This window comes from Salmo trutta, chromosome 30 (genome assembly GCF_901001165.1).
Source record: "Salmo trutta chromosome 30, fSalTru1.1, whole genome shotgun sequence".
Lineage (NCBI taxonomy): Eukaryota > Metazoa > Chordata > Actinopteri > Salmoniformes > Salmonidae > Salmo > Salmo trutta.
Window position 1 is genome coordinate 36,469,114 of NC_042986.1, and position 24,287 is coordinate 36,493,400.

General features: G+C 43.3%; 1 protein-coding gene across 4 annotated transcripts in view; it reads right to left on the reverse strand.

Annotated features, from left to right (window-relative positions):
• LOC115168591 (protein NDRG3) overlaps window positions 1–13,587 on the reverse strand; it is a 63,125-nt gene extending 49,538 nt beyond the window's left edge. For all 4 annotated transcript variants that reach the window (XM_029723999.1, XM_029723997.1, XM_029723998.1 and 1 more), the window contains exon 1: window positions 13,464–13,587. The gene's annotated coding sequence lies outside the window, so the exon portion shown is untranslated. The remainder of the gene's footprint in view (window positions 1–13,463) is intronic.
• Between the last annotated feature and the right edge of the window lie 10,700 nt (window positions 13,588–24,287).

The following is a 24,287-nucleotide window of genomic DNA, read 5'->3' on the forward strand; positions in this document are numbered from 1 at the left end:
GCTGCATTCTTCACCCTAAACAGTTCCCGTGTGTATCAAGAATGGTCCACCATCCAAAGGACGTCCATCCAACTTGACACAACCTTGGGAAGCATTGGAGTCAACGTTGACCAGCATCCCTGTGGGACCCTTTCAGCGGGGGGGTGCAACTCAATATTAGGAAGACGTCCTTAAATGTTTTGTACACTTAGTGTAGGTGGCAGTGTATTTGTATTTATTATGGATCCCCATTAGCTGCTGCCTACTCTTCCTGGGGTCCAGCAACATGAAGGCAGTTATAGTTTTTTAAACATTACAATACATCAAGTGTGTGCCCTCAGGCACGTACTCTACTACCACATATCTACAACACAAAATCCATGTGTACGTGTGTGTATAGTGCGTATGTTATCATGTGTATGTATGCCTGAGTCTGTGCCTGTGTTGCTTCACAGTCCCCGCTGTTCCATAAGGTGGATTTAAAAATGTTAAATCTAATTTTACTGCTTGCATGAGATACTTGCTGTGGAATAGAGTTCCATGTAGTCATGGCTCTATGTAGTACTGTGCGCCTCTCATGGTCTGTTCTGGACTTGGGGACTGTGAAGAGACTTCTGGTGGCATGTCTTGTGGGGTACGCATGAGTGTCGGATCTGTGTGCCAGTAGTTCAGACAGACAGCTCTGTGCATTCAACATGTCAATCTCTCCTCCACTTTGAGCCAGGAGAAATTGACATGCATATTACTCATGTTAGCGCTCTGTCTACATCCAAGGGCCAGTCGCGCTGCCCTGTTCTGAGCCAATTGCAATTTTCTTAAGTCCCTCTGTGGCACCTGACCACATGACTGAACAGTAGTCCAGGTGCAACAAACCTAGGGCCTGTAGGACCTGCCTTGTTGATAGTGCTGTTAACATCTTTGGGATACCCCCCCTTCTCTCAATTTCCGCCTGAAGACATACCCTAACCTAACTGTCTGTAGCTCAGGCCCAGAAGCAAGAATATGCATATTTTTGGTATCATTTGAAAGGAAACACTGAAGTTTGTGGAAATGTGAATTGAATGTAGGATTATATAACACCATAGATCTGGTAGAAGAAAATACAAGGAAATAAACATATGTTTTCTGTTTTTTTATTGTTGTTGCATCATCTTTCAACTGAACAAGAACAGCTAAACATTCAGATATGATGCTGGGGATAATTTCGATGCAGAACATAAGAGGGCAACAGTATTTGAAAAAAGTTTCAGAAAGATAGACAGGAATGAGTGAGCTACATGACATTGAGCATGTAGTCACCCAGGTGTCCCACACAAGTTGCCCAAATGTACCCAAGTGGCCGAATTGGTACAGTGATACATTTTGAAGTAAATAACTATATATACACAAAATACTATTCTAAAACACACCCCCCCAAAAAAACTATGAAAATGTGAAAATATTAAAAATAACAAGGGTAACTATTTACACACATTCAATGTATAATGTACAATATTGTGAAGACCCTCAGTCCTCTACACAATATTGTGCTGCTGGTGCCATGGCCCATAGCAGTCTCTTTCGGCTGTAAAGCAGAGGGTTACTGAACAAGTGGTACAGGTGATGGGGCATTTCCTGTGACAAAGGGCACAACGACGCCTCCACACTGTGCCCTTTATGCCCTGAGGCACATTCATGCCTGCAGAGATGAATCTGGGCAGGTGAACACCACTGGTTGGAGCAGAAGGGACAGAAGGTGCTGCAGTGGACTTGCTGTAGCAAGCAAGCTCCTGGATGAGCAGCTCTCGGAAGGCTAGCTGTGAGATGGGGGGCTGTCCACAGCTCTCAGACATTTCCTTCTGGACGATGAAGGCATTCACCACAGCAATGTCGATGAAATTATAGAAAAATGTCTTGTAGCATTTCATTGTCTTGTGGAGAACATTGTAGTAACCCATCAGTGCGTCTGACAGGTCCACACCTCCCATGCCCTTGTTGTAATCCTTTATGGCTGCAGGAATGGGGACATTTTGTGGTCGTCCATGCCCCAGTAGCGCCCCTCACACGCCTGACGACGTGATCGCCACTGAAGGAGTTGTGGATAGTGGTGCACATTACCACCTCTCTGGTATCCATCCACTTCACAAAGAGCAGGCCATCTTGGCGAATCCATCTCATGGTACCCCGCTCAGCTATGTCATTCACCTTGGTTTTTGGAAAGCCCACTCTGTTGGTCCGAATGGTGCCACAAGCCCACACATCCAGCTTCCTCAGGTCTGTGAACAGGGTAGTGCTTGTGTAGAAGTTGTCCACAAAAAGTTTATAGCCTTTCCCCAGCAGTTGAAAATCGAATAACTCCATAACGGAATCATATCCGAGTCCCTTACGGTCACAAAACTGCTCTTCCCCTCAAACAAAAAAGTTGCACGTGTATGCACCTGCAGAATCAGCCAAAACAAACAGTTTGTATCCCATTTAGTTGGTTTGTTACGCATGTATTGTTTTAGGCCAATTCTGGCCTTTGAGGCTACCATCCTCTCATCGATGGAAAGGTTCTGGGCGGCTGAAAAGAGGTCTTGCAGACCTCAACCACACTGTGGTAGAGAGGTTTTATTTTGCAGAGCTTATCAAACCTTGCTGTGCCTCGCTTCTTCTCGTTGTCCTCATCAACTTCTGGGTCACTGATATGAAGCGCCCGTGAGATTGTCAGAAACCTTTTGCATGACAGTGGAGGGGAAAGGCAGTTGATAGAGGGGAGCAGTTTTCCAGTAGTCTTTCAGTGTTTTCAGCTTCAGAAGACCCATGTAAATTACCATTGACAGGTAACAAAAAAGATCTGACATGGAAATGGGCTTCCATCCCTCTTCCTTGCCTGCTTCTTAGCACCATACTTAGTGTTCATCACCAGGGAAAAAAGTTGCATGGGGCTGTACTTTGAGGTCATGTCCAGCTGAGGTCCTGGTGGCCTTTTCGGTCTGAATATTGGAGGTGGTGGCGCCACATCCTCCTCCAGCACAGAGTGCCAACGACCCTCCTCCTCTCTGATTTCTCTCTTCCCCACCTCTGCTTCTTTGTCACTGACTTCACACCTGGCCGGGCGGGGGTTGGTGTGGAGCCGGTGACAGCAGGGGTCCGGCTAGATGAACCAGCTCCTGTGTGGGATGGGCACTTCCCAATTAGAATCGGAGGGACTGTGAAATAAAGACACTCTATATAGAGCAGGGAACCCAATCACTATGGTGAGGTGCTGTTCCATTCCATGTTTAGATAAAATTTGAAAAAAATATCTAATATATATACAGACAGACACACAGACACCCACCCGCAATGTAGAGCCATGTGTACTTCACACATTTCACTACTGATATATATCAAATAAAATAAAAATATCTCCAACTCAAATGAATAATATTTGATATTATTAATTTCAAACAACGGCATGAGGTACTTACCAGTTCAAAATTGCATCCTCTCTGTGCAAAAACATTTCCTCAAATTGGGAGTCCAAAACTTGTCTCACAATCTGACTCATCTTCAAGTAACTCAGTGTCATTTTATCAATTTTGTCAATAATATCGTGTAGATCTGTATACCTGGACTTTGCCTTTGATTTTCCAGATTCACTCGCCATAATTCTTTAGATAAATTAGAGGAAAATGATCGACTCAATACTGCTAAGCGCAAACAACGTGGCTCCTTCAGGTAGAAGTTTCAATGGCGAATGGCTGTGTTTCAATGGTGAATGGTTGTGTTACGCTCGACTTTCGTTCAAGAGCTGGTCTTCCCGGATATAACCATTACATATTGCCGTTTACCTCAGCTCATTGGCTATCTACCAAGCTAGATTTCAAGACGATCAGTGGTCATTGGGCCGAAATACAGTCAATCAACGAAGTACTGGTCATATCATTGGCGCGCAATGAGGTCATTGTTTGGTGTGTACAAATCAGTTCCTTTCGGTCAATACGAACCATCATGTATGGTTATGTTACTAACAAACAGAGGATTGCAATGAAACCAACCATGACTAGATAAACATACGTTTAGTGTGAGTAATTACATCGAATGTTTCGTCGAAAGTTGAAGGAGACGGAATTCATGACAAGCCGTTTACAAAATGTTTCGTGTTATGCTATAAAAATTGATTTTATCGAACAAAACAACCATTTGTGAAGATTGGACCTTTTGTATTGCCAAAAGAAGATCTTCAAAGGTAATTGATTATTTTATTGTTATTTCTGACTTTTGTGACGCTAATGCTTGGTTGGAAAATGCTAGTAATACTTGTGTGTGCGGGGCGCTGTCCTCAGATTATCGCATGGTATGCTTTCGCAGTAAAGCCTTTTTGAAATCTGACACAGCGGTTGGATTAACAAGAAGTTCAGCTTTTAAATGATGTAAGATACATGCATTTACAAGAATGTTTAATATTACGAATGGTGCATTTAGAATTTCACCGGATGTTAGCCAGGTGGGACATTAGTAGCCTAGACAGGTTAAGAATGCAGAGCAGCGCTTTATTATGGACAGACTTCTCCCCATCCTAGCAACTGTTGTATGGATATGTTTTGACCATGACATATGTTTTGACCTCAACTTGCTCAATTACCACATTCGTTACAAGATTTAGTTGAGGTTTAGAGATTAGTGGATGCTTTGTCCCAAATACAATGCTTTTAGTTTTTGAAATATTTAGGACTACGTTATTCCTTGCCACCCATTCTGAAACAAACTGCAGCTCTTCGTTAAGCGCTGCAGTCATTTCAGTCCCTGTGGTAGCTGACGTGTATAGTGTTGAGTCATCCGCATGGATAGACACACTGGCTTTACTCAAAGGCGTGTTGTTAGTAAAGATTGAAAAAAGGGGCCTAGACAGCTGCCCTGCGGAATTCCTGATTTTACCTGGATTCTGTTGGAGAGGTTTCCATTAAAGAACACGCTCTGTGTTCTGTTAGACATGTAACTCTTTATCCACAATATAGCAGGAGGCGTTAAGCCATAACACATATATGTTTGTCCAGCAACAGACTATGATCGGTAATGTCAAAAGCCGCACTGAAATCTAACAAAGCAGCCCCCAATCTTGTTGGCGGCTGAAGGGAGGACGACTCATAATAATGCCTGGAACGGAGTGAATGAAATGGCATCAGATACCATGTGTTTGATACCATTCCACTCAAGCCATTACCACAAGCCCGTCCTCCCCAATTAAGGTGCCACCAACCTCCTATGATAGATGGAGGAAGAGGGCAAGTAATGTGGAGCAGGTGGTTGTAGCTCTGGGAGCAGCGCGGCTCTGGGAGCGGCTGGAGTAATCTGGGAGCCTAATCACAGGGCTGATGGTCTCTGTCACACTGCCCTGCAGGTCTGGGCAGCAGAGGGGCCACAGGGGGAACAGAGTCAGGGAGCAGTGGAGGGACAGCACCACTCTGGCCATGCTAGTGGGTAATTACCTCCCTTCACTGGACCCAGCATGTGCAGTCAAAGCCCATTAGAACTTCTCTCCTGGACCACTGGCAGTCTGCATCTGTGCTTAGAATAAAAAAATTAAAAAAACTGTGACAGAGGGGCCCAGAGGACAGTACAGGCTTAGGTTTCAGATCCTTGGGTCACTGGACCGGGTCCCCTAACCCCCAAAAATGTTCAGCAGTCTGGGCATTTGTCAGACCAGTCTAACTGTTCCATTGCACATTTGGGGTAAGTTTGTGGCACACTATGCCAAAAACACAAGGGAATAAAGATGGGCTGCCAATAACTAGTCCAGCTGGCAGTCTGTCTAGCTGCCACTGCATGACTGGCAACAGATGCAAGCACCAGAGCCCAATGCGGTTAGGGCATCACAGATTTACACTAACTTTTTTCATTTCCTAATCCTTAGCGCATCTTCCATTGACATCATAAAATGCTGGCAGGGGGTTATATTTCTGTGGGAGATAATATGTACGTCTTCCCTGTCACCTCCTGAGTTAACGGTTTCAATTCAAACCAACTGTAATTCATTGTCTTACGTCAGGTGACGTCACTCCTACATGACACTTTGCTCTCTGGTGTCTGATCCAGACAGACTAAGGAAACACACAGGCCATTTACTGATTAAAGTAACTACACACACACACACACACACACACACCTCTCCATGAGAATTATTTTGACACCGCTGAGCCATTTATTCACAACCTGGTTAACACTCTTCAATTGCTTCCCACTTCATGCTTTGTCCACATTTTAGCCTAGATAATGACACCTCACAGTAGGGGTGTGAACGTTTAAACGAAATTGGGATTGTTAACCTTTAGGGAAAAAAATCCTGAACTGAAAAACTGTTTTTTTATAAATGTCACAGTGCAGTTATCACAAAACTACCACTAACAGGTTCCGATCATCATTATCATAAAAAGGAAACATTTAAATTGAAGAAAATACCTAAACGCAACAATGCTGTAACGTTAGGAGATATGCATCTTTCACATGACTTGCCACGGTTATAAAGCGTCATTGTTGATCACAGTTGGAAAAATGGCAGAGTGAGAAAGGGAAGCAAAGTCCTGTATGGCCAATTGACAATACAATACAGTAGTTAAATGAGAAGGTGGTGAAACTGGTGGAAATGAGCTACAGAGGCAGTACAGGTTCAATGCTTAACCATCTGAAACGGAGGCACGGTGAGACCCAACCAGAGAGGCGATGAGGGACGGAGTGAGGAAATCACAGCGTTGATTACAGAAAAGATTGCAGTTGACATGCAGCCATTGTCAATGGTAGAAGATGTTGGCTTCAATGCCTAACGGCATATCTAGAACCAGACTACAAGATGCCATGTAAAAAAAAAAGTGATGGTCTGGATTGAGAAATTGTATGATTGCTCTACAAGTACAAAGCGCAAGCTATCAAACACCATATGTGGCGTTAACAACAGATTGTTGATGTATATGAACACGCTGTCATACATCACTGCAGCGAGCCATCACACTGATGAGGAGTGGGATATGAAGTCCCATGTACTGACCTGAGAACATGGGGGAGGCACACAGCAGAGAACCTAAAAAAACAGCATGACCTACCATGGTTGCTGAGTGGGTGGGGGACAGCAATAAGGTGAGCACCGTCTGGTAGCCTGGACTGAGGTACATTGAACTGAATCACCTATCGGTTATATGCAGGACCATATCCGTTTTGTGAAATTCACGTCATTTTCTCTCTTTCTTTAAACTATGAAATAAAAAATGTGCAGTTTAAAGTTTAAGACTTTGTTTACTTCTCACGTTTACCTTAGAGTATCGAAACAGATTTCACAACACCAGATTTAGTCCTAGTGTGCCACGTACTTCTTGGCTAAAAAAATGAATAAATTCTTCCATGTTGGAAGCTGTCTGGGCGGAGAGAAAACACAATGGTCATACACACACCAGGCTACAAACAGATAAGTGAGTGTGAAACAGCCAGGTGACCGCCGTTCCGTCTGTCAACCACGGCTACTTAAACAGATGGACCCAGTGTAAGACCTAATATGATACCCACACTGGCACTATACTGTATTAAAGATGCATGGAGGCCAGGGGGGGGAAGAGAGATTGATGACAAAGCCCGGGGATCTCTAGGCTCATTTATACACACACACCGAGTCTCAGCTGTGTGTGTGGGTGGTTTCATTGTACGGAGGGGAAGAGACTAACCCCTTTGTCTTTGAGTTTATTTAAAAAAGGAGGACTGAACTGTCATTCCACAGATGCAGCAGGTCCATGGGTATAATTGCAGGGCTGGAATGTGGAGGAGACAGAAACTCCAATGCTACACAAGTGTATCACATGTAATATTCAACAGCCTCTCTGCAGCAGTGCAGGGGATCAAATCAAATTGTATTTGTCACATAAAATACATGTAGACTAACAGTGAAAAGCTTCCTCACGGGCCCTTCCCAACAGAGAGAAAAATAATACACAATGAGTAACGACAACTTGGCTATATACCCGGGGTACCAGTACTGAGCCGATGTGCAGGGGTACAAGGTAATTGAGGTAGATATGTGCATATAGGTAAGTGACTAGGCAACAGGATAGATACAAATAGTAGCAGCAGAGTATGTGAGGAGTCAAAAGAGAGTGCAAAAAGGATCCATGCAGATAGTCCGGGTAGTTATTTAGCAGTCTTATGGCTTAGGGGTAGAAGCTGTTCAGGGTCCTGTTGGTTCCAGACTTGGTGCATTGATACCGCTTGCCGTGCGGTCGCAGAGAGAACAGTATGACTTGGGTGGCTGGAGTCTGAACATTTTTAGGGGCCTACTGACACCATCTGCCATATAGGTTCTGGATGGCAGGGAGCTCGGCCCCAGTGATGTACTGGGCCATATGTACTACCCTCTATAGCGCCTTGCGGTCAGATGCCAAGCCGTTCCCATACCATGCCGTGATGCAGCCAGTCAAGATGCTCTCAATGGTGCAGCTGTGTAACTTGTTAAGGATCTGAGGATCCATCTGAAATATTTTCAGCCTCCTGAGGGGGAAGAGGCGTTGTCATGCCTTATTAACGTCTCTGTTGGTGTGTGTGGACCATGATCATTCCTTAGTGACGTGGACACTGGGAACTTGAACCTCTTGACCAACTGCACCACAGCTCTGACGGCGCGGGTCAAGTTCCAAGTGTCCACGTCACTAAGGAATGATGAAAGGGGCGTGCGCATAGTCGTTGGCGGTCAGGCCTACCACTTGTCTTGTCAGCAAACTTTAAAGGTTTTGGTGTTGTGCGCGTTCACGCAGTCGTGGGTGAACATGGAGTACAGGAGGGGACTAAGCACGCACCCCGAGTTGTGTTGAGGGTCTGTGTGGTGGAGGTGTTGCTGCCTACCCTCACCACCTGGGGGCGGCCCGTCAGGAATTCCAGGATCCAGTTGTTCAGTCCCATGTTCCTAAGCTTAGTGATGAGCTTGGAGCTGAGCTGTAGTCAATGAACAGCATTCTCACACAAGTGGTCCTCTTGTCCAGGTTGGAGAGGGCAGTGTGGAGAGTAGATATTGCGTCATCTGTGGATCAGTTGGGGCAGTGTGTGAATTGGAGTGGGTCCAGGGTGTCTGGAATGATGGTGCTGAGCCATGACCAGCCTTTCAAAGCATGTCATGGCTAAAGATGCGAGTTATACGGGGAGATAGTCATTTAGACAGGTTACCTTGGCATTCTTGGGTATAGGGACTATAAGCTCACGTCACTCCAACAAGCTCAAGGTCACCAACTCCATCCATGTATCTCACAAACCCACACTAAAGTGACTAAACTAACATTTGGGTTTCTTTTATTCCAGTGCAGCCCCCAAGGTCTGGCTCTCCTCTGGCGCTGGTTTCACAGGGATCCACCTGTGGAGAGCTGCCAGGTCAGGCGTCGGTGTCTCCTGCTGATGGTCAGCTAATGGAGAGAGTCTGTATGGGCGCCAGCCAGAATGCTAGGAGAATAAGGTTGGCAGGCTGAGCACTGCAAAGTGACTCACTCGTGACTCGTCTCCATTACATATTGAGGTTGGTATTCAAGACAACGGAGCAGATGAGGGTGACATCTGCTTCCAAAGAGAGAAGAGCTGGGGGGGGGGGGGGGGGGGGGGGGGGGGGGAAATGGAGACACTGGCTTTGTTAGAAGAATAGTTCATTCCGGGCAATACAGTAAGGAGGGGGAGAGTAGCCTGGCTAGGGGACCGTGACCAAGCAGCCAGGACAGGCCACAGGAGAGGTAATAAGGCTATCCAAACGGCAAGCAAAAACCTCTGACAGAATATTCTTTGAGCCGTTGGGCTGGGTAACGAGCATTTGATGTTAGCTCCTTCCTTTGCGCTGCTTTTGTATTCCCCACCCTCTCTACCTGAGTAACTGTGCTTACTAATACACAGCCAAGGGACCTGTTCCTCCTGGGTAATACTCAGCCAAGTTTGTGATTTAGTAAGGAAAAAATATCTAAATATAGAAATCAAATTACCATGCTCAGCCTAGATTACATGTGGGTATATTTGGAGCGTTTCAGATATTTTTTTATTTCACCTTTATTTTAGCAGGGAGTCTCATAGAGACAGATATCTATTTTACAAAGGTGCCCTGCATATAGGCCGACACAATATCAGGGAGTAGCCAGTGCTTTCTCTGTTCTGTGAGACAACACCCGCTCAAACCAGTCTTGTTTGGGAAGCCTAATTGGTAATGCCACTGCGCAGCTCTTTACCAGGCATCTCTGCAGTGCTGCTGCTCGGACAGTGACGGTCATGGAATTTTGTATGACGGTAAATGACCACGAGCTCCGTGATAACCATTCGAATAGCAACAACAAATCATTTACACTCACATATTCTCCTTTCCTGACCGCATGTGCTGCCATAGAAATAGAATGAATAGATCGGGAGTCCCCATTCAAGTCAATGACGGCATAATGGGTGGACTGGCGGCCGTAGCGAGTGTACACTTAGGAGCAAAGCAGGAAGTAAAAGCAGGAAGTGTACCCATCAACATGTGCTGTGATTTGTTGATTCAACTCAACTGACATTAGAAAAACTACATTCCATTGCATGAGCCATATCAGCTAACATCGTTTGAATGAGCATTCAACATTACCATGGACATTATGACATCACAATACCAGGCAGTCATTGTGAGTAACCATAGCTGTGTTCAAATACTGTATACTTAATGAGTATCTACTACATACTATTACTTCATTTTAGTATACTGTAAACAAACGGTATCGTTTCAGTTGAGCATACTAGTCGCCTGTCTGCCAGAAGTTGATACTCTTGCTAGCTTGTTAGCATAACTAATGACTAGCTAAACATTTTACGATTTCGGGTGTTTGTAAATTCAATCTGGAGTGCCAGAGTGCGCTCTGGGCGTTCGTAAATCCAGAGCATTTTGCTGTCGGAGCGCATACTGGACACTCTAGCCGAGGAGTGGGGTTGATCCGAGCGTTCTGATCTCACAACAGCAGTCAAGCTAACAGGCTAACGTTGGCTAGCTACTTCTAGACACAAATAAGAGAACACCCCACTCTGACCAATTTACCCACCCTAGCAGAGCTGGTTAGGCTGCTTTCATGTTATCCAGAGCGCTGGTGACTAACTGTGCTGCTGGCAACAATTTAATCAATATTTATTTTGCCGACGTTTACAGACACCAGACATATTCAACCAGGTGTTGAGCGTTCGTAAATTCATCAGTTATTCTGCGCTCTGGCACACAGACGAGTGCTCTGAAATCGGTGTAGATAGCCAAAATTAACAACGACTAAACCATTTAGCTAAGAATGACGTGAATAATCAAGTCAATAACAGTTGGGTAGTTAGTTAGATAGCATATAATTAATATACTGCCTGGCAAGTTCGATGTATTAGTAGCCAACTAACATTAGGTAACCAGCTAACATACCGGTGGTACATACTGCTGTAATGATATGCGGTTCGTAAAGACAGCGTAGCTAACAAATTGTCAGCCAACATTACTTTATTACATCGCTCAACATTTGTCGTAATTAGTTAAATCAATGAATTTGTATGCGCTCTCGTCGGACTTTGGCTGCATATTTTCCACCATTTTTTCAAATCTGAAAACGTTGTGAAGCCACGCCCATTTTCTGAAGAATTGCATTATGGGCCCTAAAAGCACTAATTGTGTCCACTGCATGTATACTTCGTATTTTGGAGAATTTAGTACAACATCTGGGAACTTTTGGCATACTAAATATATCCATACTATGGCCAATAAGCATACTACATACTCAATTTACATAACAAATAGTATGGTTAGTATGAGTATATGAACACAGCTCATGAGTTTACCAGTCAAATCGGCAGGGTTAGAGGTTCTAAGTCCATTCTATTGATTGTTTGCTACAACACCTTTCTTGTTTCAGCAAGGGAAAACAAAGTTATTACGTTGCTAAGAGTCCATGTTGTCACAGAAATAGACTCAACCGCACGAATGCCTGGCCGTCCGGTCTTCAGTCGGCTGTTCGTAAATAAATGGTTACGGCGGTTATTTTACTTTCATGACGGTCACCATCACAGCTGTCAAACTCATTCCACGGAGGGCAGAGTGTAGCATTTTTAATACGCCAGCTAGCGCCCATCCACACACACAGGATGTTGGAACTTTAGGATGACAACCTCAACTGTGTTAACGTACAATTTCACGTGGTCCTTGAGTGTAATATTGAGGTTGGTTGCTGTCATTACATTGCTTAATCACAATGATCTAAATTACAGACATCAACCAACCCCCTAGCAGTTATTAACAGGACAAAAACAATCCAATAAACCAAAACCACATTGAATGGAACTCGGGCCCAGGGTATCCAATGTTCAACATTGTTTACATACAGTAGTGGTGCCTTCTTCCCCTCCCCTCCCCTCCAGCAGAGCTTGGCAAAGACCTCCCCAGGGACAGCCACAGAAATAGAACCAAGGATGGAGAGAACTGTCCCACAACACGGCTGTGCAGCAGCTGTTGTATGTAACACACAAAAACAGAAACCTGGAAAATCCAGCTCAAGTACAGTAGAAGGCTTTGCTTGTTTCAGGAGGGGGCATCATCTCTTGCCATTGTCAACAGAACTCACCTGTCTTGGGAAGAGCGTAATTCCACAGTTCCTTTATAGCAATTTCCAAGCAGTACGGTACATTATAAAAAGTACATATCGATTAACACAGTTTAAAAAGTACATAAATCCAAGGGCTGCAGATTACGTACAGGGACGAAGCACAATTCAACCCTCAAATGTTAGTCTCTGGTCTCTGTCTGAACACAACGCCATAATTTGTGTGTAGGTTTACTGTAGGGTTGCAGAGGCCATCTGGACTCCTAAACAGCTGTCACTAATCTCATGGTTTTGCTGGCATTTGTTTGTGTTTTTAATCTCTGTATTTTTTGGAATCTAGGTTAGCAGCACGAATACACAAATCAAAGGAACATTTTACTGGGGGATAGCTATGTTTAAAAGGGCATGGTTCTTCTGCCAAGGACTTGCTTCTCTCTCTAACTAGACATTGACAGTCCATCTCCTTAAATCCCTTTCCCTGTGTTCTGATTCTTAAAATGTGAAATCATTCAAGGGAATAGATTAACAGTATCACACTAACTATACATACACACCCAATAACTAACGCTTTGGGGTGACTAGTTAGCATCTCAAGTCCTGGCTAGCTAACTTTAGCTAGGATTGCAACCAAAGACATGCTACTCTTCCAACCACTCTCTGCTGGTCCAATGGTCGTTAACTAGCCAAGTTAAACAGTAACGTTTAGCTATTAAAACATGTGAAAATGTTATCAAATCAAATTAATTATAAGGATTACGTTAAGCTTCATAGATAACTAGCTAGCTACAATTAGTTAACTACCGTTAGCAGCTCGCTAACGTTGTCTAGCTAAGAACAACGCACTTTACCAAACCTTTGCTTTGGCTAAGAAAATCAGCAACTGCCATAAAAATGTCTTAGCTACACACTCTTTACATCCGAGAATGTACCTTTTTGCACCATGTTACTCACCCGTTGATTTCTGATTAAATAATGGAAATAGCAGTGGGACTGGCTGTCTCGTAGTGCTCGAACCGCTTGATACCAACAACGTACCACCTGAAACCACCACCACGCTGATCTGACACTGAAGGCGGACCCTTCAACGTGTTAAATGGAGGCCAACGCGAAGGCATTTCCATTCACCGACCCCAGGGGATGGCCAGAGTGAGTAATAGGAGGTATACTGGGACTTCTTTCAGCTGTGTTGCTTTGTATCTGAATCAGTTTTATTTTATAATCAAATGTATCTCAAAATGAATACTGGTATTGACCTAGCTACTTTCCCTAGTGTAAGATCGTGAATTTGGATATTTTATGCTTGCTCGTCTAGTCTGAATTATAATGTTCCAAGAGTAACACAACGTACAGACAACACGTAATTTAGATAAATAAAAATGTTAATTTTCTTGCATGGAAATCTTAAATAATTATTTCTTAAACAAAAAATCTCAGTCCTCTCGTGACAAAATCGAATACATTAAAAAAACATACATTGATAAGTCTGACGCTGCCAACATACAGCTGAAATATAAAATATTATTAACCATTGAAACAAACAGTAAGGGAAAATAAATCATTCTGAAATGGGTCACATCAAACGTCAATATGCTAGAGGGGTCACTACAGACCCTGGTTTGATTCCAGGCTGTATTACAACCGACCGTGATTGGGAATCCCATAGGGCGGCGCACAATTGGCCCAGCGTCGTTAGGGTTTGGCCGGGGTAGGCCATTATTGTAAATTATAATTTGTTCTTAACAGACTTTTCTAGTTAAATAAATTATTAGAATGTGCAATAATTTGACATTTCTGGTTAAATGGCTGTTAATTAAAATGTGGGAAGTTAGCTTAATGATAGTAGTTGATGCGTTCACTAAAACAGCTAAAGTACAAAACTCACCAGTAGTGAGCGGGTGGAGCGAGGTGAGCAAAGCAGTGAAACCAACAGACAGCGTGAACATCGTTGCGAATATAACTTACTGGGACTGCGCTCGGTAGCTAGCAAGATTTTATAGATCTCTGGTACTTCAAATTAATGAATCCATGTCAGTTATGCTTAGTATCTGCATGGCTAATACCATCAGTAGTAAGCTAACGTTGCTAGCAACTTGGGGAATAATAATTAAATGCACCTTTTGTGCTGAAGTATAAAGTATTATTAACCATTGAAACAAACAGTAAGGGAAAACAAATAATTCTGAAATGGGTAAGGTCAAAGTCACGTCAATTTGGGGCTCCAGAGTGGCGCAGTGGTCTAAGGCACTGCATCTCAGTGCTAGAGGCATCACTACAGACCCTGGTTTGATTCCAGGCTGTATCACAAAAGGCCGTGATTGGGAGTCCCATAGAGCGGGGCACAATTAGGGTTTGGCCGGGGTAGGCCATAATTGTAAATTAGAATTTGTTCTTAACTGACTTGCCTAGTTAAATAAAATACCCATTTCACATGCAAAGATGAAGAAAATGCACAATAGAAAGAAACCAAAATAATATTCCTGATATGGTACAAGGAAACGCAGAGGTCTGCGCTTTAATTCCAATATAAAAATATGGGTGGCACTAGCATAAGGGACTCCAGAGCCTTCTGACTACACACTGTGGGGCCATATGCTGGGCTGGCTCCATCTGCTTTTCCCCACTGCTCTCCAGTCAACACATATACACACATCCTCTAGTTTTACCCACCAGGGAAGGATACACAGGCAATGTACTGCGTATATCAGTACTAAATATACTGTGACACAGTCCTATACTCTATGGACTACGTGCTATACATACCATTACTTTACTGATTACAAAGATGCAATCAAAAAAATGATAAATTAAATTCTGAATCACAATATATAAAAGGATAAGAGCACAGTGCCCGCATGGAAAACCATGAAATAAGAACAAAAAACAAAACAAAAAAACAAACATCACAACTAAATATTTCAATCAAAGAGAAATATCTTAACGGAGTATTACAATTCACAAAATATACAGTTTGTTTGCAAAAGCATTAATATTGGCAATGTCCTCTAAATAACTTTGTATACTATACTACGTCAATATCTATGAGGAAAGAAACATTTGTTATTAAAAAGGACAATAGAAAGATACCATCTATTCTCAAGAACATTCTGAACATTCAAAAGACAGGACAATATTTGCAAATATTTCCCCTTCCTTTAAAAATTACTTGTTTTTTTTGTATGACTTTTTGGATAGTCCATCTGTAGATGCTCTACAGACTATCAGTAACATTTCAACTAACCATCTACTAACCCTACCCCTAGCTCTAACACTAACCTTATTCTAACCCTACCCCTAGCTCTAACACTAACCTTATTCTAACCCTACCCCTAGCTCTAACACTAACCTTATTCTAACCCTACCCCTAGCTCTAACACTAACCTTATTCTAACCCTACCCCTAGCTCTAACACTAACCTTATTCTAACCCTACCCCTAGCTCTAACACTAACCTTATTCTAACCCTACCCCTAGCTCTAACACTAACCTTATTCTAACCCTACCCCTAGCTCTAACACTAACCTTATTCTAACCCTACCCCTAGCTCTAACACTAACCTTATTCTAACCCTACCCCTAGCTCTAACACTAACCTTATTCTAAACCTAACCTTAGCAAGCAGTTGCTTATCAACAGATGGCCATACTATCTGTAGAGTATCTACAGATGGAAAATCCTGACTATCCAAATAAAGTGTGACCCTTATTTATGATCTTAAAACATCATTATTAAGCCATTTTTTTTCCAAATGCATTTTATTCAAACACTAATCAAAAATATGCGTTTGAAACATATGTAATCCTATGTGCTTACATTGAACAAACATGTGTAATGTTATACAAACATTTAATAGAACTGTAGATAAAAAAGAAGAAGCCTACAGCGGTCTACATTTGAACCTTATTTTAACCTTTCAGCAAAACCATCCAATCAAAAAGCACTGTTGGATATAGATGATTTATGTTAGAAAAACAAAGTATTAACCATGTTTTACATTTAATTGCAAGAACTACATTATTAGGAGGGGTTGACTTACAATCAAAAACCTAAGTTTCATGTGCATGTATGGCTTTTAAGTTTTATGTGTGCTTGTTTTTAAAAAATGGTTGAATTAATAAACTAAACGTGTTGAACATGGTTATGTTCTGTTCTTATTTTTCTTGCATTTCAGAAAAGTAGCCTGTCCTATCCATCCTGCATCACCGTGGCAGGAATGCAGGTTGGCAGACATTTCAGAAAAGTAGCCTGTCCTATCCATCCTGCATCACCGTGGCAGGAATGCAGGTTGCCAGACATTTCAGAAAAGTAGCCTGTCCTATCCATCCTGCATCACCGTGGCAGGAATGCAGGTTGCCAGACATTTCAGAAAAGTAGCCTGTCCTATCCATCCTGCAACACCGTGGCAGGAATGCAGGTTGCCAGACATTTCAGAAAAGTAGCCTGTCCTATCCATCCTGCAACACCGTGGCAGGAATGCAGGTTGCCAGACATTTCATATTGTTGATTCTCGAATCGTCAGTAGTAGCAGGTGTCTCAGTCAGGAATACCGTTACCGTATCTGTCCTTGTAACCCACACACAGGGTTGGGGACTGTAGGTTACTTTCAAAAATGTAATCCGTTACAGTTACCTGTCCACAATTGTAATCAGTTACGTAACTTTTGGATTATCCAAACTCATTATCAATCTGATTACTTTCAGTTACTTTTGGACAGAAGACAGAAAAGGATCCATCAAATGCATTTGGTGTGTCATCATAGTGGTCTCTGACATCTGGTCAGACTTGCTCAGTTGGAACAAACTTAAACTTGCGCCTTTTTTAAAATGCTGAATTGAATGTCATTAAGAAAACTGAAAGGTGTCATAATGTATTTTTTCCTGATTTTAAAAGTAATCCAAGAAGTAATATAGTTTTTCAAAAGTATCTGTAATCTGATTACAATAGTTTTGTTGGTTTAATAACGGATTAATGACAGTTTGTGTTACTCCCCTACCCTGCTCACACATCATTTGTACTGTAGCCTTGCTTGCTGCGCCCTGCTCCAGCCAGGTCTCTGTGGTGAAGTGCTGAACTCATGTGTTGGAGGAGCAGAGGGACATCTGATGCACGGTGCCCAGGTCTGTGACCATCTGTCTGATGCGATGTTTGAGCTGAGGCAATCGGGTCAACGGGTCAGGAGGTTCCAGTTCCCCTGTGTAGTCCAGCCTACTCTCCAACACTGCAGAGGGATAGGAGGAGGAGGAGGAAGATCAGCAGGAGGAGGAAGAGCAGGAAGAGCAGGAGGGGGAGAGAAAGGGGAGAGACCGAGTGAGGACGACATGGCAAGAATAAATAATAGTTACATCATACTTACATCCATGTAAAAATGTATCTTCCTTCAACTGGATCATTTAAATATATCTCTATAATGAATAATCTCTGTGCCACATAGGGTCTGATGACTGTGGTATGGAACAGACATTGGTATAGGTGGCAGGTAGTCTAGTGGTTAAGAGTGTTAGGTCTGATAACAGTGGTAAGGGCAGCAGGTAGTCTAGTGGTTAAGAGTGTTAGGTCTGATAACAGTGGTAAGGGCAGCAGGTAGTCTAGTGGTTAAGAGTGTTAGGTCTGATGACAGTGGTAAGGGCAGCAGGTAGTCTAGTGGTTAAGAGTGTTAGGTCTGATAACAGTGGTAAGGGCAGCAGGTAGTCTAGTGGTTAAGAGTGTTAGGTCTGATAACAGTGGTAAGGGCAGCAGGTAGTCTAGTGGTTAAGAGTGTTAGGTCTGATAACAGTGGTAAGGGAAGCAGGTAGTCTAGTGGTTAAGAGTGTTAGGTCTGATAACAGTGGTAAGGGAAGCAGGTAGTCTAGTGGTTAAGAGTGTTAGGTCTGATAACAGTGGTAAGGGAAGCAGGTAGTCTAGTGGTTAAGAGTGTTAGGTCTGATGAGTGTTAGGTCTGATGACAGTGGTAAGGGCAGCACTCACCAGCTCCTGGGCAACGTGCATCACGTCTTTGACGTGCTCAACGGCCTAATGCTTAAGATTAGCATCCTCCAGTGAGTACCATCAAAGTTACTGCAAATACTTCCTAAAAATGTCATGTTCCACAATTTGGGGTGTGACTGGTTCTTGGCTGATCCATCTTCAATGAATGTGAATTCTCCCTCACCCCTCTCTGTACAGGACCCAGACACACTCTGATCTGAATTGCCAGCTCTGGAAGCAGGATGAGGAGCTGGGTAGGAGCTGCAGTATGGAGACCAGCAGGGCCCCTCCACCTCTGGTAGCAGTGAGCACACCTCTGGCGTACTACCCAGCGATGGAGCAGAGGCTGGTGGTGGAGACACCGGGAGGCTCTGAGCTGCAGGACAGCCTGAGGAGCACTGAGGACCTGCTGGAGCTGGCGCTACGGTGGCCCACTGCACCCAGACAGAGCCAAGCTCTACCCTAGCTCCCTGCTGCAGGACCGGACCAAGATTCACCTTCACTACCCTACAACCAGACAAGGTCCGTACTCCTTCTCGAAGATGATTGTGTGTCATATCCAATATATGCATTAGAATTGGTGTACGTTGTGATGAAGAGACGCTATCTGAAAACTAAAGTACGGTAGCTGGATTCATGACAAATCTGTTTCCCTTTGACTTGGATGCCATGTTCTGTTCTGTTTCCAGGGTGTGGACCTGTATAAGAAGCCATGTTCTGTTTCCAGGGTGTGGACCTGTATAAGAAGCCATGTTCTGTTCTGTTTCCAGGGTGTGGACCTGTATAAGAAGCCATGTTCTGTTCTGTTTCCAGGGTGTGGACCTGTATAAGAAGCCATGTTCTGTTCTGTTTCCAGGGTGTGGACCTGTATAAGAAGCCATGTTCTGTTTCCAGGGTGTGGACCTGTATAAGAAGCCATGTTCTGTTCTGTTTCCAGGGTGTGGACCTGTATAAGAAGCCATGTTCTGTTTCCAGGGTGTGGGCCTGTATAAGAAGCCATGTTCTGTTCTGTTTCCAGGGTGTGGACCTGTAGAAGAAGCCATGTTCTGTTTCCAGGGTGTGGACCTGTATAAGAAGCCATGTTCTGTTTCCAGGGTGTGGACCTGTATAAGAAGCCATGTTCTGTTTCCAGGGTGTGGACCTGTATAAGAAGCCATGTTCTGTTTCCAGGGTGTGGACCTGTATAAGAAGCCATGTCCTGTTTCCAGGGTGTGGACCTGTATAAGAAGCCATGTTCTGTTTCCAGGGTGTGGACCTGTATAAGAAGTCATGTTCTGTTTCCAGGGTGTGGACCTATATAAGAAGCCATGTTCTGTTTCCAGGGTGTGGACCTGTATAAGAAGCCATGTTCTGTTTCCAGGGTGTGGGCCTGTATAAGATGCAGTATGTGAGGAGGGAAGTAGAGACTGAAGAGGCGGAGCCCAGCACAGACATAAACCCAGACTGTGTGCTGCATCAGCAGTGGCAGATCAACCTGTTGGATCACATTGAGGCCATGTAAAACCAAGTCACACACAGGATGGACCTCATCGAGAAGGATCTGGATGGTGAGACCTATACCACACACACTGTTCCATAAATGTTAGTCATTTAGCAGATGCTCTTATCCAGAGCAACTTATATAAAGTCTGTTTTGTTTTTAACTTAAGTTGAATTTAAGCATCAGCCACTAGTCTCTGGTATGCACAGGTCCAATGATATCCACTTCACTTTCATGTGCACATCACGTGTGGCAGCTGTAATCAGCCAGCCGCATCCCTTACCAGCCCTCACTCACCTGCTTCTCTCAGCATCCCCTACCAGCCCTCACTCACCTGCTTCTCTCAGCATTCCCTACCAGCCCTCACTCACCTGCTTCTCTCAGCATCCCCTACCAGCCCTCACTCACCTGGTTCTCTCAGTATTCCCTACCAGCCCTCACTCACCTGCTTCTCTCAGCATTCCCTACCAGCCCTCACTTACCTGCTTCTCTCAGCATCCCCCTACCAGCCCTCACTCACCTGCTTCTCTCAGCATCCCCTACCAGCCCTCACTCACCTGCTTCTCTCAGCATTCCCTGCCAGCCCTCACTCACCTGCTTCTCTCAGCATTCCCTGCCAGCCCTCACTCACCTGCTTCTCTCAGCATTCCCTGCCAGCCCTCACTCACCTGCTTCTCTCAGCATCCCCTACCAGCCCTCACTCACCTGCTTCTCTCAGCATTCCCTGCCAGCCCTCACTCACCTGCTTCTCTCAGCATTCCCTGCCAGCCCTCACTCACCTGCTTCTCCGTCAGCGGGGATGCAGACTCAGACCCTGATGGGTCTTCTGTTGTTAGATTTGTACATTTGTTACAATGGAGCAGTGCGCAAAGCGAGCAATTTTGATACGTTGTATAATTTAATCGCCTGTTATAACCAAGAGCACAGACCAGTCTGAGTAGACTTTGCTAGTTCACTGTCATGCAGCCTCGGAGTGTCAGAGAGGGAACGCGGAGCAACGCTTCGCAACATGCATGCTTGCAGCTTTACAGCAAAGAAAAGGTCTTGTCTCTAGCCTAAACAGTTATAAAATATGACCCATGTTACCAGAGGTCTTGTCTCTAGGCTAAACAGTTATAAAATATGACCCATGTTACCAGAGGTCTTGTCTCTAGGCTAAACAGTTATAAAATATGACCCATGTTACGAGAGGTCTTGTCTCTAGGCTAAACAGTTATAAAATATGACCCATGTTACGAGAGGTCTTGTCTCTAGGCTAAACAGTTATAAAATATGACCCATGTTACCAGAGGTCTTGTCTCTAGGCTAAACAGTTATAAAATATGACCCATGTTACCAGAGGTCTTGTCTCTAGGCTAAACAGTTATAAAATATGACCCATGTTACCAGAGGTCTTGTCTCTAGGCTAAACAGTTATAAAATATGACCCATGTTACCAGAGGTCTTGTCTCTAGGCTAAACAGTTATAAAATATGACCCATGTTACGAGAGGTCTTGTCTCTAGGCTAAACAGTTATAAAATATGACCCATGTTACCAGAGGTCTTGTCTCTAGGCTAAACAGTTATAAAATATGACCCATGTTACCAGAGGTCTTGTCTCTAGGCTAAACAGTTATAAAATATGACCCATGTTACCAGAGGTCTTGTCTCTAGGCTAAACAGTTATAAAATATGACCCATGTTACCAGAGAGAGAGAACTGAAGAGTAAAGGGTGCAGTGTTTCCCCTGACTGACACAATGACATACAGATCATTATTCAGTGTTTCCCTGACTGACACAGTGACATACAGATCATTATTCAGTGTTTCCCTGACTGACACAATGACATACAGATCATTATGCAGTGTTTCCCTGACTGACACAATGACATACAGATCATTATGCAGTGTTTCCCTGACTGACACAGTGACATACAGATCTTTATTCAGTGTTTCCCTGACTGACACAATGACATACAGATCATTATTCAGTGTTTCCCTGACTGACACAGTGACATACAGATCATTATTCAGTGTTTCCCTGACTGACACAGTGACATACAGATCATTATTCAGTGTTTCCCTGACTGACACAGTGACATACAGATCATTATTCAGTGTTTCCCTGACTGACACAATGACATACAGATCATTATTCAGTGTTTCCCCTGACTGACACAGTGACATACAGATCCTTATTCAGTGTTTCCCTGACTGACACAGTGACATACAGATCATTATTCAGTGTTTCCCTGACTGACACAATGACATACAGATCATAATGCAGTGTTTCCCTGACTGACACAGTGACATACAGATCTTTATTCAGTGTTTCCCCTGACTGACACAATGACATACAGATCATTATTCAGTGTTTCCCTGACTGACACAATGACATACAGATCATTATTCAGTGTTTCCCTGACTGACACAATGACATACAGATCATTATTCAGTGTTTCCCTGACTGACACAATGACATACAGATCCTTATTCAGTGTTTCCCCTGACTGACACAGTGACATACAGATCATTATTCAGTGTTTCCCTGACTGACACAGTGACATACAGATCATTATTCAGTGTTTCCCTGACTGACACAGTGACATACAGATCATTATTCAGTGTTTCCCTGACTGACACAATGACATACAGATCCTTATTCAGTGTTTCCCCTGACTGACACAGTGACATACAGATCCTTATTCAGTGTTTCCCTGACTGACACAATGACATACAGATCATTATTCAGTGTTTCCCTGACTGACACAGTGACATACAGATCATTATTCAGTGTTTCCCTGACTGACACAATGACATACAGATCATTATTCAGTGTTTCCCTGACTGACACAGTGACATACAGATCATTATTCAGTGTTTCCCTGACTGACACAATGACATACAGATCATTATTCAGTGTTTCCCTGACTGACACAATGACATACAGATCATTATTCAGTGTTTCCCCTGACTGACACAATGACATACAGATCATTATGCAGTGTTTCCCTGACTGACACAATGACATACAGATCTTTATTCAGTGTTTCCCTGACTGACACAATGACATACAGATCATTATGCAGTGTTTCCCCTGACTGACACAATGACATACAGATCATTATTCAGTGTTTCCCTGACTGACACAGTGACATACAGATCATTATTCAGTGTTTCCCTGACTGACACAATGACATACAGATCATTATTCAGTGTTTCCCCTGACTGACACAATGACATACAGATCATTATTCAGTGTTTCCCTGACTGACACAATGACATACAGATCATTATTCAGTGTTTCCCTGACTGACACAATGACATACTGATCATTATTCAGTGTTTCCCTGACTGACACAATGACATACAGATCATTATTCAGTGTTTCCCTGACTGACACAATGACATACAGATCATTATTCAGTGTTTCCCTGACTGACACAATGACATACAGATCATTATTCAGTGTTTCCCTGACTGACACAATGACATACAGATCATTATTCAGTGTTTCCCTGACTGACACAGTGACATACAGATCATTATTCAGTGTTTCCCTGACTGACACAGTGACATACAGATCCTTATTCAGTGTTTCCCCTGACTGACACAGTGACATACAGATCCTTATTCAGTGTTTCCCCTGACTGACACAGTGACATACAGATCATTATTCAGTGTTTCCCTGACTGACACAGTGACATACAGATCATTATTCAGTGTTTCCCTGACTGACACAGTGACATACAGATCTTTATTCAGTGTTTCCCTGACTGACACAGTGACATACAGATCTTTATTCAGTGTTTCCCCTGACTGACACAATGACATACAGATCATTATTCAGTGTTTCCCCTGACTGACACAATGACATACAGATCATTATGCAGTGTTTCCCTGACTGACACAATGACATACAGATCATTATTCAGTGTTTCCCTGACTGACACAATGACATACAGATCATTATTCAGTGTTTCCCTGACTGACACAATGACATACAGATCTTTATTCAGTGTTTCCCTGACTGACACAATGACATACAGATCATTATTCAGTGTTTCCCCTGACTGACACAATGACATACAGATCATTATTCAGTGTTTCCCTGACTGACACAATGACATACAGATCATTATTCAGTGTTTCCCTGACTGACACAATGACATACAGATCATTATTCAGTGTTTCCCTGACTGACACAATGACATACAGATCTTTATGCATGTATACTCCTTCCTGCCATTCCTCCAATCAAATCACAGCTGGGCCTTTACAAATATGAGCAAAATCAGCCATTCTATGCAGATGTATATTATACACTGAACAGTGTGATGTTCAATTCAATGTGTT